The sequence below is a fragment of the Odocoileus virginianus genome, chromosome 14 (genome assembly GCF_023699985.2).
Source record: "Odocoileus virginianus isolate 20LAN1187 ecotype Illinois chromosome 14, Ovbor_1.2, whole genome shotgun sequence".
Lineage (NCBI taxonomy): Eukaryota > Metazoa > Chordata > Mammalia > Artiodactyla > Cervidae > Odocoileus > Odocoileus virginianus.
The window spans coordinates 62,453,238-62,469,564 of NC_069687.1; the positions used below are offsets into that span (position 1 = coordinate 62,453,238).

Genomic DNA, 16,327 nt, shown 5'->3' on the forward strand with positions numbered 1-16,327 from the left:
CATCTGGACAAGGACCTACAGCAGGGTTCCTCGTGTTGACATTTTGGTCAGGATTGTTTTTTGCTGTAGTGAATAACCTGTACATTATAAGATATTTACAACCTCCTGATCTCTCCGCCCTAGAGGCCATTAACAATCCTTAAATTGTGGTAACCAAAAATATCTCTAGATACTCCGAGATGTTCCTAGGGCAAGGGGCAAACTCATCCGCGTTTGAGAACCACTGTGCTAGAATAAGATGGAGCCGGGGGGACCAGGAAGTATGGCATTGGCTTGTGTGACGAAAAGAGGGGAAAGGCAGGGGTGAGGCTGGGTCTCGGGGACAAATGGAATCAACTGGTGGAACGTCACCAGAACATTCTCTCTTCCTCTTTCACTGCTGTTTCTCTAGCCCCATCAACTTTGTTATACTCTATGAGGCTGAAACCAGGGGTGTCAATGGGCTCCAAGCTTGCACATCTCATGGTGACCACAGAGGAGGACTCTCTGCCTCTTTCCATTAACCTTCATTCCCAAATTCCCAGGGCAGGTCTCTGATTGGCCCGCCCCAGGTCACATGGTCACGGCTGTGCAGGGTTGGGGCAGGACCCCCAGATCAGGAGGTAGGAGCAAGGGGAGCAGTTCACCCACAGAAGAGGGTGACGTGCCAGGAAGACAAAACATACACAAAACTATACCCTTTCAGCACAGCAGAATGTCCAGGAGCCAGAGAGATACAGAATTATGTGGGGACCAGCATGAAGGCTTACTTTCCTCCTCAGAAACCACAAGCATGGTAGATGGGATGGAGCAGGCAAAGAGCTTCAAGCCCAGGTTGAGACAGATAACAGAATTGGGATGATCTTTTTATTAAGCTTTGAGCTTTAGAATGTCAGAAATCCCATTTTTCCCTTTGGAATTCTCCTTAGCAGGAAGCAGAGCATGGGGCAGATAATATAGGCAATGGTTAACTTTATGTGTTAACTTGGAGGGTGTTTTTATTTTTTATTTTTATTTTTTTATCATATGATATTAATATTTGTCTTTCTCAGTCTGACTCACTTCACTTAGCATGATAATCTCTAGGTGGAGGGTGTTTTTAAATGAGATTAATATTTAAATCAATGAACTTTGGTTAAAAGAGATTGCCCTCCATATTGTGGGTGGGCCTCATCCAATCAAAGGCCTGAACATAACAAGACAGGCCTCCAAACAAGTGGGAATTCTCCAGAAAACTGTCATCAGACCTCATCTGAACCACTGGCTCTCCTGGGTCTGCAACCTGCCAGTCCACACGGCAGATTTCGGACCTGTCAGCCTCCATAATTTCATGAGCCAATTCTTTATGATCTCTATACCTATCTACCTATATCAGTTCAGTTCAGTTGCTCAGCATGTCCAACTCTTTGCAACCCCACAGACTGCAGCATGCCAGGCCTCCCTGTCCACCAGCAACTCCTGCAGCTTGCTCAAACTCATGTCCATCGAGTCGGTGATGCCATCCAACCATCTCATCCTCTATCGTCCCCTTCTCCTTCTGCCTTCAATTTTTCCCAGCATTGGGGTCTTTTCCTGGAGAAGGAAATGGCAACCCATGCCAGTACTCTTGACTGGAGAATCCCGTGGATGGAGGAGCCTGGTGGGCTGCCGTCTATGGGGTTGCACAGAGTCAGACACAACTGAGGCGACTTAGCAGCAGCAGCAGCAGGGCCTTTTCCAATCTACATATATAGATACATGTCTATCTATCTAACCTGTTTCTCTGTGGAACCCTAACTAATACAATAAGTTTTCATCAGATGAGGCTCTTTCTTCTTATCAGAAATTGGAGACTGAAATTTTGTGAGGGTGAGATGGCTCTAAATAAGACCCAAGCTGAGTATGGGATGAGCCATGGATGGGGTGGGCTGGGGTGGGCTGGGGGGAGCGGGGAGAAGTAGGGCTGACTCCCAGAGCAATGTTAGATGGGACCAGTTGGAATTGGCCATGGAAGCTGGGAAGGGCAGGAGATGGAAGCCAAGTTGGCTAGCCCTGGGGACCAATAGGATGCTTCCCAAGGAGAAGACAGTGGCCTGCAAGGATCTCCAGGAGCACCAGCCCTGGGAGGCAGCGACAGGAAGCCAGCCAGAGGGAGGAAGAGGCTTGGCCAACCACAAGCCTGGCAAGCCCTGCCAGGAGCATGGCCCCTGCTCAGGAGACACCAGGGCAGCTCACTCGCACCACTGTGTGTCCTGGCTGTGACCTCTCTAAGCCAAGCCTCCTTGTCTGCCCATGGTGAGCAGTGGTTACCACCCCCTGAGCTGCCGTGAAGATCAAGCGGGATTATAACTGCGAGGCCCAGAGCACAGAATAGGTGTTTAATAAACCTCTTGGACGGCCTGTTGGCAGCTGCCTGGTCCTAGCGCACACAGCCCCAGCTGGCCCTGCATGCTGGCCTTTTCCTCCTCCAAGAGCAACTATTGTTGGGCATTCCCATGAGCCAAGCGCTTCTCTACATGCTTTACCGGTAGACACTCACTCCTCAAACAACCTTCAGATGGTGGTGGTGTTCAGTTGCTAAGTCATGTCCAACTTCAGGGACAGCACTAGGATTATTATCCCTATTGTGCAGTTGAGGAAACTGAGGCTCAGAGAGCTGCCCAGAGGCACACAGCTCTTAAGTGCTGGAGCTGAGCTTCAGATCCAGGCTGCTGGATTCAGGGTCTGTTCATCTCTGCTCAGCCAACCTATGATGTTCTGCCACCAGACTCTGAGGTCTATGAGGGCAGGGGGGGCCTCACTCACCATCTAGCCTGTGGGATTAACAGAAGCCCTGCAGAGAATTCAAACGGTCCACCAGGAGAAGGCAGCACTCAGCCCCTCCTCGGGGCCCTCAATGCACCTTCTCAGAGACCGAGACTCTGGGTTGAGCAGTCTACACCCAGAACACCAATCAGTGTGATTCAACAGCTGAGCGCCAAGAGAGGACCACAGTGGCTAGATGACCAGGTCTACCCAGAGCCAGATGCTAGGCTGTGAATGTTGGCCAGCACTTACAACGTCGGGGGCTTTAGGCAAGTTACTTAACCTCTCTTGGTTCAGAGACTTCAAACAGAAGGCAGATAATGAAACCACACAGTGTTGGCTAAGAGAGGCAAACTGAGTGAGTTTCTACTCACATAGTGAGTGCTGAGTAAATGTCACTCGTTTTCAGATGAAGTGCTGAGGCCTAGGAATGAAAGACAGCAGCTGCCGCTTATCAGAAGTGAGATGTTCCAGGTCCTTTCTCTGCATTAGATTCACAGACCCTCACCACCTGCCTGGGAGGCAAGGCCTGGGGGGTGGTCATTATTCCTAATGACTGGCAGATGAGGAAGATAAGGGATGAGAAGGCAAGAGAGCGCCCGAAGTCACACAGCTGAATGGCCAAGACAAGACCACATTGTTCCTGACTGGAAACCACACCCCCTCCTGCCCTTGGAGCATCAAGGAATGTTGAAGGGGAGCACAGACCTGTTCCCCAGACAGAGCAGAATTCTGGACGAAGGGGAAGAGGAGAGGGGATAGAGGAGGAAGGCAGGGCAGCAGTGTCTCGTAGGTTGGACCCTGGGAGGGGAGCTTTCGAAATGTTGCATCACTGCGCCATTATCATCCCCATTTCCCAGATGAGGAAGGTGAAGCTCAGCCATGTGAAGGGCTCATCCAAGGTCACAGAGCCAGTAGGCACTGAGCCAAGATTAGAACCGGATCTGACTCTAAACCCATTGAACACTGACACCCACCTGCTCTGCTCAGGGCACCTGGAGAGGGAGGGACGGAAGGCAGACGGGGAGTGGGCGGGGAGGCTGCAACCTTCGTTCCATGGGCATCCAAAGAAGGGTCCTGGAGCGTTCAGAGGACCCGGATGCTGCTAAGTGGACCTCTGAATCCCACGTGGACTATGAGAAGGGTCAGTTCCTGCAGGAGAGAAGGGGTACAGGGGTGAGAGACCAGCTTTACTGAGCACACAGGCCTGCAGTGAGCACCTCTGAGCCTCCATCTTCCTCTGCATGCTTCCATTCCAGCTTCAACCACACCGTCTGCTTTCTCTCTTTCTCCCCACTGAAATGACACCTCCTAGAAGAGAGGAACTGGGTCTCTCCATCTCTGTGCCCCTGGGAATCCACACAACTGGCTTGCAGTATTTGAACTCACATTGCATCCTCTGCTCCACATACCCACCCCGTCACTCACCATCCCCATTCCCTTTGTTCTCAAAGAATGTATCTGTGCTTGACACATTGCATTTGCTAGGCTATGAAGAGGAGAGACAGTCTGCTTGTGAGTACCTAGTAGAATTTCTGGCACTTGGGAGCCACTCCATAAATACTTGTCAGATAATTGAATGAACAGTAGGTATGCAAGATGATCTTTTAAAATCAGTGACAGGGCAGTGACATTGTTTACTGGGCAATTATGTATGTTACTGCATCGAATCCTCACATGCAGCTTTTGATAATTATCTATTGTTTAAAGATCAGATGAGAGAGGAAAAGTGACTTTCCCAGGGTCACACAACTGGTTGGTGGCATTTGTGGGATTCAAGTCTGGTTCTACCTGATTCAAAAGCCATCCTTGTTCCACTTTTCCCTTCTCTCTCTAATCTAGTGGGGAAATCAGCAAAGTACAGTGCTTGCTTTGCCAGGAGAATGGTTACACACATGCCATTCTCTGGTTACATAGCTCACAAGATTTCTGATCTGGTCATCAGAGGACAAGGACCAGCCAGGCCGAATTAAAGAAAGCATCCAGCCGCACCTGTTCAGTGAAGATCGATAAGCTGTGAATGATGTAACTGAACTCATGACAGCCTCAGTTTTCATTTCCTGGTTTTATGGGGGTTCAGAGAGGTGAAGTAATTTTCCCAAAGCCACACAACCAGCTCCTGGGAATGCTGAGTGGAGATTTGATCCCAGCTTCGCTTGACTCCAAAGCCTATGTTTTCCCCAAGCTGTTTCTCTTTCTGTTATAGGCATGTATTGGCAGATTCTGGAGCCAAATTGCAAAGCCATCCCATAGGCATCTGTTCTTACCCTATTCCCACAGGATTTCAAATCCTTGGAAGCTAATTTCAACTTCAGTATGAGTTTAACGGGGGTTCCAATAGAAGCCTTCGGAGACTGAAATACCTTTGGGGTTTAGTCAAATAAACCTCTGAAGGAAATTCAGGCATTTGGGCAGAGGATTGAGTGTATTCAATAACTATGGTCCTACCTGCATGGTGCCACCCCCTTTCCTGGGAATAACTCTGTCCCCACTTCGGCCACCGAACTTCTGGAGAGGCCATGTCTTATAGGACCCTGTTCCCCAACCTCTTGTTGATCGGTCCAAACAGTCAATCGTGGCACCCTCCCACCTCAAGCAGTTTTGATTGCCCCAGCTCAGACCAGAGGCCTTTCCTAGGACTTTCTGAATGGGAACTGAAGGAATAGGTGACACTTTCTCCAGTAATAGAATGTGCAAAATGTTCAACTCAAGAACCAAGAGGTAGCAAATTCACAGAAAGCGGTTCATTTGAGAGCTGAGACAGCTTGCCTTGTGTCCCTGAGGACACGTGATATGTGGGGTATGTGTGGGAGGGGCAGTCTTTTGTGCATGCTCCCTTCAGTGCCATAGCCCGCTTCCTCTGGGGATTTCTCCATGGAAACACTGCCCACACAGGCGCCAGCCTCACTCTGACCCCACAATCCCCTTCAAAGCTTTTACTCCTCATCCCTTCTCTGGCCTGAGCCTCGCCCAGCTGGGCCTGGAATGGCAAACCCCAGAATTCCTGGCTGAGCCCTTCTGCTGTCATCTGAAATTCACCCCCGGAGATGTCCCACCCACTTCTGCTCCCTTCCCTCCAGAAGGCCGGGTGTGCGCGTGCCTGGGGCGCACAGCCACACTACACACACGTGCACATGCACGCACGCCGCCACACGCCCACTCACCCTCTCAGAGCACGCTCCCATTTATAGACACAAAATCGCACTTCACAGGGTACTTGTGCCCTTGAACGCCACGCTGTCACTTCCACGCATGCGCACACACCAATACTCTCCCGCATGCGCGCAGGGTCAGAGTCACGGGAGCTTTCGCAAATGCCCATAATATTGAACACTCACACGCTCTTATTCATACCACGCACCCGCAATCCTTTTCTTTGTGACAATGCAAACTTTCCCCAGGAAGACCTTGAACCCTAGCGTAGGACACAAGATGCCTAGCATCTTGTTCCATCCCCCAACCAACACCATGAGGAAGGTACCCTTTGCACCCTCGCCTTACAGATGAGACAGCAGGGCTTAAAGAGGGTAAGTGCCTGCAGGCATACAGCCACCAAGTCACAAGCTCGATTCTGGCCCCTGGCAGTTTGGTTCCAGAACTGGACTATCAATGCCAATCGTGTGCTCACTTAACCTGTGTCTGAGCCAGGACGCGTTCACTGCCCTAACTGGGATTGAGGTTGCCCATCTGCAAAATGAAGTTAAAGGAGGTATTCTCTCATCCACTCCCCCAACAGATGGAGAGTGTGTGATTTCATAGTTGACACTTGGTAAGTGGAAGAAACTCCACGCCTCTCTAAGTACTTACAAGTAGCCTACCAGATTGGATTCACACAACCGAGAGGGGAACCTCCCGGCAGGTTCAGGAAGGTTATGAACAGGAGGCTAAGGCCGGCCCCCGGCTAGTGGTGGGGCCAGCACAGGCAGCTGGGTGCCCTCAGGGCCCCGAGTGGCCAGAGTGGCCTCCGTCTGGGGACAGGTGGAGTCTGCTCCCCTGGAGAGGTACAACCCCTGCTACCTCTGACTTCTCCCTCCTTTCTTTCCCTCAGCGAACACCGAATGAATATTAATACCTGCCACATGCCAGGAACTGCCACCGCTGCCCCTACAAGCTTGCATTCCACAAGGGAGGCAGATGAAGCCTGCCTCTGTGTGTGTTGGGGGGGGTGCTGAAGGTGGACGTTCGGGGACCTTTCGGGGCACATGGACGGAGCCCCTCGAGGTCCAGGAGGCTTCCCTGAAGAGGAATGACGCCCTCCTGGTACCAGTGCATTTGAAAGGAAGTCACGGTGGGGGGAGGTGGGGGTAGAGTGACCTCTGAGCCCCAGAGGTCAGAAAGCCAGCCCACCAGGAGAACTCATCTCCCACCCACCCACAGTCAGTGCCTCGGAGCCCACCGACTCCTGTCAGAAGGGCACTCCTTCCAGCGTCCCCCAAAGGCTGGCTGCAGCAGGGTCCCAGGGACCACCCCCACCCCCCCACAGCTGTCCTTGTACCTGGCTTGCCTCCCTCTGTCTCCAGGGTAGCTAGATTCATCCTGGGCCTGATTTATTAGCCTCTTCCTGGAATCATCCCAGATGCTGTCACTGGTCTCAGTCTCTGACCTGCCTGAGGGCCAGGGGAGGAAATTCATTAGGCCGGGAGAGCTGGTGGCCCAGCCCGTCTGTCTGCGCGTCTGTCCCCTCTGTCCCCCCTCCCCTTCTATGCGCTTCACCTGCATAGGCAGGAGTTCTGTGGTCCGCCCGGGTCACCCAGGCAGTGACAGCAGGGGCTGACGCTTCCCCGGGGGAGGGTCCTGACCAAGGAGAGACAACGGCAGAGAGCCTCTCAGACGCTCCGGGGAGCCACCTTCCAGCACTGCCTTCCTAGGCTCCCCAGGCATCCTGCCCTAACCAAGAATTTTCCACTGGGGAGTGTGGAAATCTCTCTCCCAGTAACTGAAGGCAGGTACACCAGCTCTGCCTGTTTTTATGCAAAAGGTGTCTTTCCGAGCAAGGTGTATGGAAATCAGATCTTCTAACACAGACTGTTCCTTTTAAAGCTGACAAGAGGGAACTTCCAGAGCGTTCTCACCCCCACATGGGACAAACAGGATAGTTCGAAGGAGTATAGGGATGTGTGCCTTTTAATATATATTAAAACAAATTTTTTAAATGTATAAATATATAAGTAGCATGTCTAATCTTTGATTATAGAAGATAATTGCTTTGAATAAAGCTTAAATAAGTATTTACATTTTTAAAAGCAGATCAGTTTTTTAAAATGCAAAACAATAGTTATAGGAAGTGTACAGATTTGGCAAACACACTAGAGTTTAACATACACAAGTGAGTGAATGCATTGCCAAGGTTAAATTTCTTGAGGTGAAGCAAACCTTGATTAAGCCAGCCTATTCCATGGAGGGAAACCATAACCCTGGCTTATCTACTTCCCCAGCACCTGCTCTCCTCAGTCCACAGAAGGGAAAGCATGCAAACCAGAGGCTGCCTGTGTGCACTGACCCCGAAGCTATGAGGCCTCGGGAAATGTTCAACCCAGTGACTGGCTGGCAGGGGCGGGCGGAGGCCGTCACCCCTGACGTCTGACTCTGTGGGGGCCAGCAGGGGAAGCGGGGAGGGAGAGCCAGGGTCCCAGGGTGGTCCTCCTGTGGTTACCTCTTCTAACCTAAGGAGAGGTGAGATGCTGAGACCCCCGGAGGCGGCAAGGAGCAAATGAAGAGCAGTGCTTGCAGCTTCCTCTGTGTTGGTAATATCCTGGAGTCAGTCTCTTCCCTCTCACACACACACAGCGATCACTGAGCACAGTCTGCATGCACACACAAACACACAACCTACAGTCACTGGGACACGTCTACAGGCAGACACACTGTTTACTCAAGCACAGAGATGTAGGTACAGACACACCCCCCAAATATCTGTGTGCATAGAAACACATCAACATACCTTCATGTGTGCACATGTACACAGACTCATTTTACACACACATGGACACAATCACGACCACAGTCACCTACATATACACGTAGACATGGATACTGCGCTAACACAGTCAGAGGTAAGCAAATCCACAGACGTATCCGCCCAGATATTCAAACACAGGCAGATAGAGGAAGAAGGACGCCATGTACAGAAAGAGAGACACCTATATACAAGGACACACAGCACAATCTCACACTTATCTGCACGTTCACAGACCCACTATGACACACACAAATCAATACACATACAGGGAAACACATACACAGGCATGCGTTCAAACAGAGGATGCAAGCACACACTCCGAGCTGTGGGACAGGACAGCCCACCTTCGGTTTGGGAATGTCACATCAGACATAACAGGATTTGCTGCCCACGTGTCCCTTCGGCCGCCAGCTTCCCAGGTCACAGAGCATGCCCTGGAGCGGGGCCTGAGCCAGGTGTTTAGGGAAGGGAGGAAGGTACCCCCCCCCCCCAGCCCCACAGGGAGCTCAGGGCTGAGGGACTCAGAGGGCGACCTCCCCGCTGTCCCAGAAGTACCTGGGAGGGACCGAGATCACACCAGGCCGTCACCCCACCCAAGCCTTTAGCACATGGTTTGCATTAGACACTCCATCTGCTGCGATAGCATGAAGCCATCTCACCCACTGGCATTCAGTCACAGGACAGGGGGAAAGAGGGTGAACCAGAGACCACCTAGAGGGGTGCAGCCAAGCAAACCAGAGGGCAAACACTTCTTCTGCCACCCCAAAGCGGCAGGCCTTGAGTAGGTCACTTTAGCTCCCTGAGCCTCGGTTTCCTCATCTGTTAAATGAGCTCAATGATAATCCTAGCTCAAAGAACACTGTGAGAACTAAATTAGATGGTGCATACAGGCTGGTGGCTCAGCTGGTAAAGAATCTGCCTGCAATGCAGGAGACCTGAGTTCGATCCCTGGGTCTGGAAGATTCTCTGGAGAAGGGAATGACAACCCACTCCAGTATTCTCACCTGGAGAATCCCATGGACAGAGGAACCTGGCAGGCTACAGTCCATGGGGTCACAAAGAGTCAGACACGACTGAGCGACTAACACTTACTGAGCGCCCAGGACAGCTCTCGTCACACAGTAAGCGCACTGGAAACCAGGTGTTCTCAGCCTCGGTACTATTGCTATCTGGGGCAGATAATTCTTTGCTGTGTGTGTGTGGTTGGGGGCTGTTCAGCACAGTGTAGGATGCACAGCGGCATCCCTGGCCTTACTAGATGCCAATAGCACCCCCTGTTCCAAATTGTGACAACAGAAACATGTCTCCACACACGGCCAAATGTCCCCTGGGGGCACAAAATCTCCCCCTGTTGAGAATCACCGCGGTACATGCTGACTGTTATTATCATCGCTGTTGCTATGAGTATCGTCATCATCGTTAGGATGATGTCAGCTGTAAGACAGTAGAGAAAGGGGACCCAGGACTTCCCTGGTAGTGCAGTGGCTAAGGATCCGCCTGCCAATGCATGGGACATGGGTTCAGTCCCTGATCCAGGAAGATGCCACATGCCGCAGAGCGCCTAGACCCTTGCCCTACAACTGTTGAGCCCGAGGGCTCAACTCCCGAAGCGTGGACCTCGAGTGCATGCTCCACAGCAAGAGACACCGCCGAAACAGGAGCCCACGCACCGCAACCAAGAGTTGCTCACCACAACTAGACAAAGCTTGTGCACAGCACCGAAGACCCAGCGCAACCAGAAATAAATAAATAAGATAAAAAGAAAGGGGACCCAGAGCAGAGTGAGAACATGCCTTTTTCCATCAGCCACTTCCCTCCTCTCTCTCCTCCTCACCCCCCATCCTGCCCTCTCTCTGCGGTTGGCTCCTGAAGACACTTTACCTGACTGGACCCGGCCTAGCTGAGCAGCTGAAGGGGAAGTGGTCGAGGCACGTGCAGAGAAGTGAGGCATGGTGTTAGGATCGCTTTCCCCAAATAAACTGGCTGACCGGGAGCAACTACACACCTGGAAACCAGTTTTCCAGGGAAGGTGTTCAGGATGCACCCAACTTCTGACTGACCTTCGGTGGGGTGGGGGGTGGGGGGCCAGGACCAGGGAAGCCAGGAGCCAAGAATTCACCTGGGAAAGCAAAGGAGCAGAACAAATGACCCCTTGGAAAGTAACCTTGTCATATCTATTAAAATACGAAATATTCATATCTTTTGACCACATAATCCTTTACATGGGAACCTATCCAACATAACAAACACCAGTTTAAAAGACTTATAAGTAGCACATATTTATTTTAGTACTGTTTATAGTGGCATAGACTGGTCCATCAACTGGTTGAGTAAATTACAGGTCACTCAAACAATGGAATACTAATGTGATTTTAAAAAGAAATTAGCTATATAGCCAACAATTGGGGTTGACATCTAGGATATAGTTAAATGAGAAAAATAAGGTACAGAACAATATCAATTACAAGATCCCACTGTTTGGCAAGAAGCAACTTGTTTTTATAAGCCTCATTTTGCACATGTTTGAGCATGAAGACTACTAACGTTGGCTGCTGGGCAAGAAGGGTGGAATAAAATGAATCTACAGAGGCTACTTTTTGTGTATGTGTGTATGTAAGCTTATTTAATCATTGAGTGTTTTCACTCACAGGAATGAAAGAACCCTACACTGTTCATTTCTTCACAAAAATTTAGTAAGGAATGTTGTTAAATGAAAAGAACTCTTTATTGAACCAGTCTCCAAAGCTGAGGGCTCTTTTTTTTTGAAAAGTGTATTTTATTTTTATTTATTTAAAGTACGTTGAGCAACTCACTCATTTACTGATTCACTCAACAAATACTTCCTAAGCGAGCATTGCCCTAGGCGTGTGCACACAACAGGAAATGAGATGCATCCCCGTCTCCTGGAGCTCATAGCCTGGGGGAGAAGCAGACAGCAGACAGATGAACACCTGCGTGTAAAGCATTGCACAGTCGTGTTTGCATAAAAAATAGAGCAGGGCCAGGGACAGAGAGCGATGGACAGCGGCCAGTCTTTTAGACAGCGTAGCCAGAGAAGGTCCCTGGGCACAGGCCCTAGAAGGGACTGAGGGAGCATGGAGCAAAGTAGAGATCTGGGCAAGAGTGTTCCTGCAGAGGATGCATGAGGGCAAAGCCCTGATCAACGTGCTCGGTGAGCTCAAACACGGAAGGAGGTCAGTGCAGGAGATGGTGCTACATGGGCACAGGAAGGACTTGGAATTTTAATGCACATGAGCTGGGCACCTCTGGAAAGTTCAGGGCAGAGGAATACAATGGTCTTATTTCCCCCTGACCAGACTGGATGAGGGGTCCTCCTCCTCTAGAAAAGCAGGCTCCAGTGTTCCTGGCCTTCTTCAAGACTGCAGTCAGCCCAGGCCCCACGCTGGAGGGTCTGAGAGGAAACACAGCCGCAGTCCTGGCGGGCTCAGGCAGGAACTGTCCGGCTGCATGACGCCCTGGCCATTCTGACAAGCGAGACACCAGTGGGTGAGAAGCAGTGGGCACTCCCATCCATCGCCGGTGGGAGGATTCTCCCAAAATGAGCCGTTTGGAAGCAGTTTGGCATTACCCAGTTCAGCTGAACACACACAGACCCAGAGATCCACAGTTGTACTCCTAGCTGTGGACCCTCCAGGGAACCTTGCAAGTGCATGCTAGGATACATGCACACTCATTCGCTCAGCAATACTATCCACGGTCGTAAAGACGGGAACAGCCCAAATGCCCACAGAAAGTAGAACATCTGAGGAAACTAGGTGGCATTCCTCCAGAGGAACACAACACAGGAGTGAAGACGAATCAACCACTGCATGCTTGGGCGTGAGTCCACGGAATTCTCCAGACCAGAACACTGGAGTGGGGAGCCTTTCCCTTCTCCAGGGGCTCTTCTCAACCCAGGGACCTAACCCAGGTCTCCCGCATTGCAGGTGTATTCTTTATCAGCTGAGCCACAGGGAAGCCCAGGCATACTGGGGTGGGTAGCCTATCCCTTCTCCAGCAGATCCCAACCCGGGAATTAATGCTTGGGCTTGGGGCTTGGGCTCGAGGGCTTAAGTTTGGGCTCCCAAACCCTCATGTGAGTGGAAAAAGCAAGTCACAGACATGTACAGTATGATTCCATTTACCCAAAGTCCCACACAGCCAAAACTAGCTATCCCTTGTTTAGGAATTCATAACTAAATCATAAAAATATAAAGAAAAGCAAGGGAAGAATTAGTACCACACTCAAAATAAGGAGATGGAGATTTTGTTGTTTTCTTTAAAAAGTGAAAACAGTTGATACTTCTTTGTACAACTCACTTAAAAAGAAGCCAAGATTTATGAATGTCTCGACTTATTTTGTTGTTAAAGTAGAAGAGGCAGATAAAATTATCACTAGACTAAATCTCTCTCTCCTCCCTTTCCAGTGGGACTGTAAGTTTCCAGCAAAAGAGTGCTCCACACCTGTTGGGTTTATCGTTTAAAACTTGAAATAAGCTACACAATTATATCCATTTCAGAAGTCAGCAGAGTGGGGCTCAGAGAGGTACCGTCACTTACCCGCGGTTACCTGGGATTCAAATCCAGCTCAGTGCGACTCCAAAGTCAGAAAGAACTCAAATCGTGGGAAGAACTGGAACCAGGCCACAGTGGCTGGAGTGTGGTTCGTCAGGGCCAAATGATGAAGGGATTTGTAGGTCGTAGAGAGAAGCCTGGCTTTTATTAATGGTGCCCTGGGGAGCCACCAATGGGCTTTAGAGCAGAAAAGGGACAAGGCCAGATTTGCATTTTATAAAAATTTCTCCAGCCACTGGATCAAGAGTAGACTGGAAAGGAGTGACCATGAACATCGGCAGGGAGGCTACGGAGTCACAGGCTGATGGAGGGGAGCTAACGGATTCTTGACACATTTCAGGGAGGATCACAGAATCTGGCAAAGGATTGAATATGGTGCTTGAAGGGAAAGAAGGAGTCAAGGATCATCCAGGCTTTGATTTGAACAATGGAGTGGAAAGTGGTGACGTTTGAAATAACTGAAGAAAGCAATATGGGGGGGAACCCCTTTAATTCAATAAAACTTCCGGTTTGAGTCTTGGTCTCCACACTGGAGGCAAGGGGCAAGCACGAGCTGCCTGAGGTCACCCCGACCCCAGCGGGGGCCATGCTCTTGGCCTGCCCACCCACTCCAGCCCTTTCTCTGCAGGCCAGTGCTTTCCTCCCAGCTCCCTCTGCCCGGGGTGCAAACTGATGCGCCCCACTCCAGTGAGCCCAGGCCTGGCCTGAAACCTTAGGGGAGCCGAGGCTGAGCCACCAAGCTGAGACACCCCCACCCCTGCCCCAGTGCATTTGGTGTTGGTTCCTCTGGCCTTTGGTGACATTCTCCAGTCTCCAGCCTTTTGCAATGTCAGAGAGAAACCTCAAAAATCTGTACGGGCCCATGAGCTACCGAAATCATCCTTGGGGTCGCCTAGAAGTTGGGTAGCAGAATGAAAGGCAACTGAGCATCTTTCCTTTTCCCTCGACCATCACCTGAATTATTGAATAATTCACTTTTCCTGGAGATGGTAGAATAGAGTGTTTAAGCCAATGGCATTTGGGGTCACACAGTTTGGGGCTGGAAACCAGCTCTAGCAGCACTAACAGCTGTGTGATCGTGGGCAGCACAATGCCTGGCACATAGCAGGGCCTTATGTAATGGAAAGTGGCAGTGACGCAAGGAAGATGAGAACAAAGAGAAGAGAATTTGGGCAGGTGGATCCCTAGAGACCTTCCTGCCACTATATAGATTGGTAAACTGAGGTCTGGCGTGGTTGAAGGGCCTGCTCTAGCAATCTCATTAGACGTAGAATTGGGGAGTAAACGCCACACCCTGACCCCCAGGCCAGTCCTCTCTCCAGACCGGCTCTGGGAGAGCCGGGGACACTAGAGGAGGCAGCAGGGCCTATAAAACGTGTTTCCAGTTGGCTGCAAGGCTGGGCTAGAGCAGAAGGGCACACAAGGGTCCACGGGTGCGGTGGGTTTGCCTGTTTGCACCATTTAGGCAGCACAATGATTAGAAAAATATCTGACCTACTTGCTACAATTTGTAAATCAGGAAGTTTCATCTGAGAGGAACACGGAAACTCACATTACCTTATGTAAAACAGATAGCCAATGATTTGCTATGTGACTCCAGAACTCAAACCTGTAACAATCCGTAACAATCCAGAGGGGTGGAATGGGGAGGGAGGTTCGAGAGGAAGGGAACATATGTACACCTATGGCTGATTCATGTTGTTGTTTGGCAGAAACCAACACAATTCTATAAAACAATTATCCTTCAATTAAAAATAATTAAATTTTAAAAAATTTTTAAGGGAAAAAAAAGTAAGATTCTGAATTAAAAAAAAAAAAATCAGAAGCCCTGACCACCCTGGACCTGTATTTATTCATGACAATAAATCATTGGAGCTGACCGGTGCTGCTTGCTCTGGCTGGCTCCATGGTCTATTTGCCACAGTCTCCACCCTTCTCTATTGTATCCTGGTTACGACAGCCTGCTGTTGCCTGCAGGGCTCTTTCATGCCTGACCTCCTGTGTTTTGAACACACAGCCTGCTTCCCTCATGTATGTGACCTGCCCTGTCCTGTGGTCAGGCATTTGGTACTCTGGCCCTCGAGTGTCTCCTTTAAAAACAAATGTTTCAGGAGACGAGCTATAAAACATGTTCTTATCCACCTGTACCATCACACCCTCTGTTTTCTTGGGTCATTTCTCCCAAACTCATGGGAAATGAAACCTTCCTCCTCGCATGCATTTGGAAACAGAAAATTCTGCCTGTGGTCATAGTTCAGCCCTTTCTCTAGATTCCCCACTTTGCCTTTCAGTTTGGATCTTAGCAGGGGTTACCGTCCTCACTTTTCCAGTCTTTCCCTCCCCCAGCCCTCTTCCCTTTGCCTGCCCGCTAGGTGCCTCTCCTCCCCTCCTCCCTATAGAAGCCCAGCCCCATGTTCTGTCCCCTGCAGCTCAGAGAGGGCCTGCCCTTCCTTTCTGATCTGGCAGGCAAGAGAATCCAGAGACAGACAGCACCGCCCAGTAAGTCCGTACACAGCACCGCCCAGTAACGCACTCCGTACCCCAGAGGTGGGGCAGGGGTGCGGTCAGACGTCTTGGATTTCTTAGAGCAGGAAAAACAGTCATCAACTTCCCACCCCCATATGTTGCCCTGGACAGTGGGATAAGCAGTCTTTACCTGCCTTCCCTCCACTTTTAGAGACGAATAAATGAAATGTCTTGTCTATCTGGAGCATCTATTTAGACCTACACCACTTTCAAATTTGCTGTGGCCTCTGAACCAGCTTCCCTGACTCCACCTCTTCCCCTCCTCAGTTCAGCTCAGTTCAGTCACTCAGTCGTGTCTGACTCTTTGCGACCCCATAAATCGCAGCATGCCAGGCCTCCCTGTCCATCACCAACTCCCGGAGATTACTCAAACTCGTGTCCATCGAGTCGGTGTTGCCATCCAGCCATCTCATCCTCTGTCGTCCCCTTCTCCTCCTGCCCCCAATCCCTCCCAGCATCAGGGTCTTTTCCAGTGAGTCAACTCTTTGCATGAGGTGTATTGGA

General features: G+C 50.4%; 1 long non-coding RNA gene across 1 annotated transcript in view; it reads right to left on the minus strand.

Moving 5' to 3' along the window:
• LOC139038286 (uncharacterized) overlaps positions 1–10,732 on the minus strand; it is a 59,251-nt gene extending 48,519 nt beyond the window's left edge. Inside the window, exons 1-2 of the long non-coding RNA XR_011491276.1 lie at positions 10,604–10,732; positions 3,741–3,915 (exon numbers count right to left, since the gene is read on the minus strand). This is a non-coding gene — a long non-coding RNA (uncharacterized lncRNA). The remainder of the gene's footprint in view (positions 1–3,740; positions 3,916–10,603) is intronic.
• Positions 10,733–16,327: the final 5,595 nt, after the last annotated feature.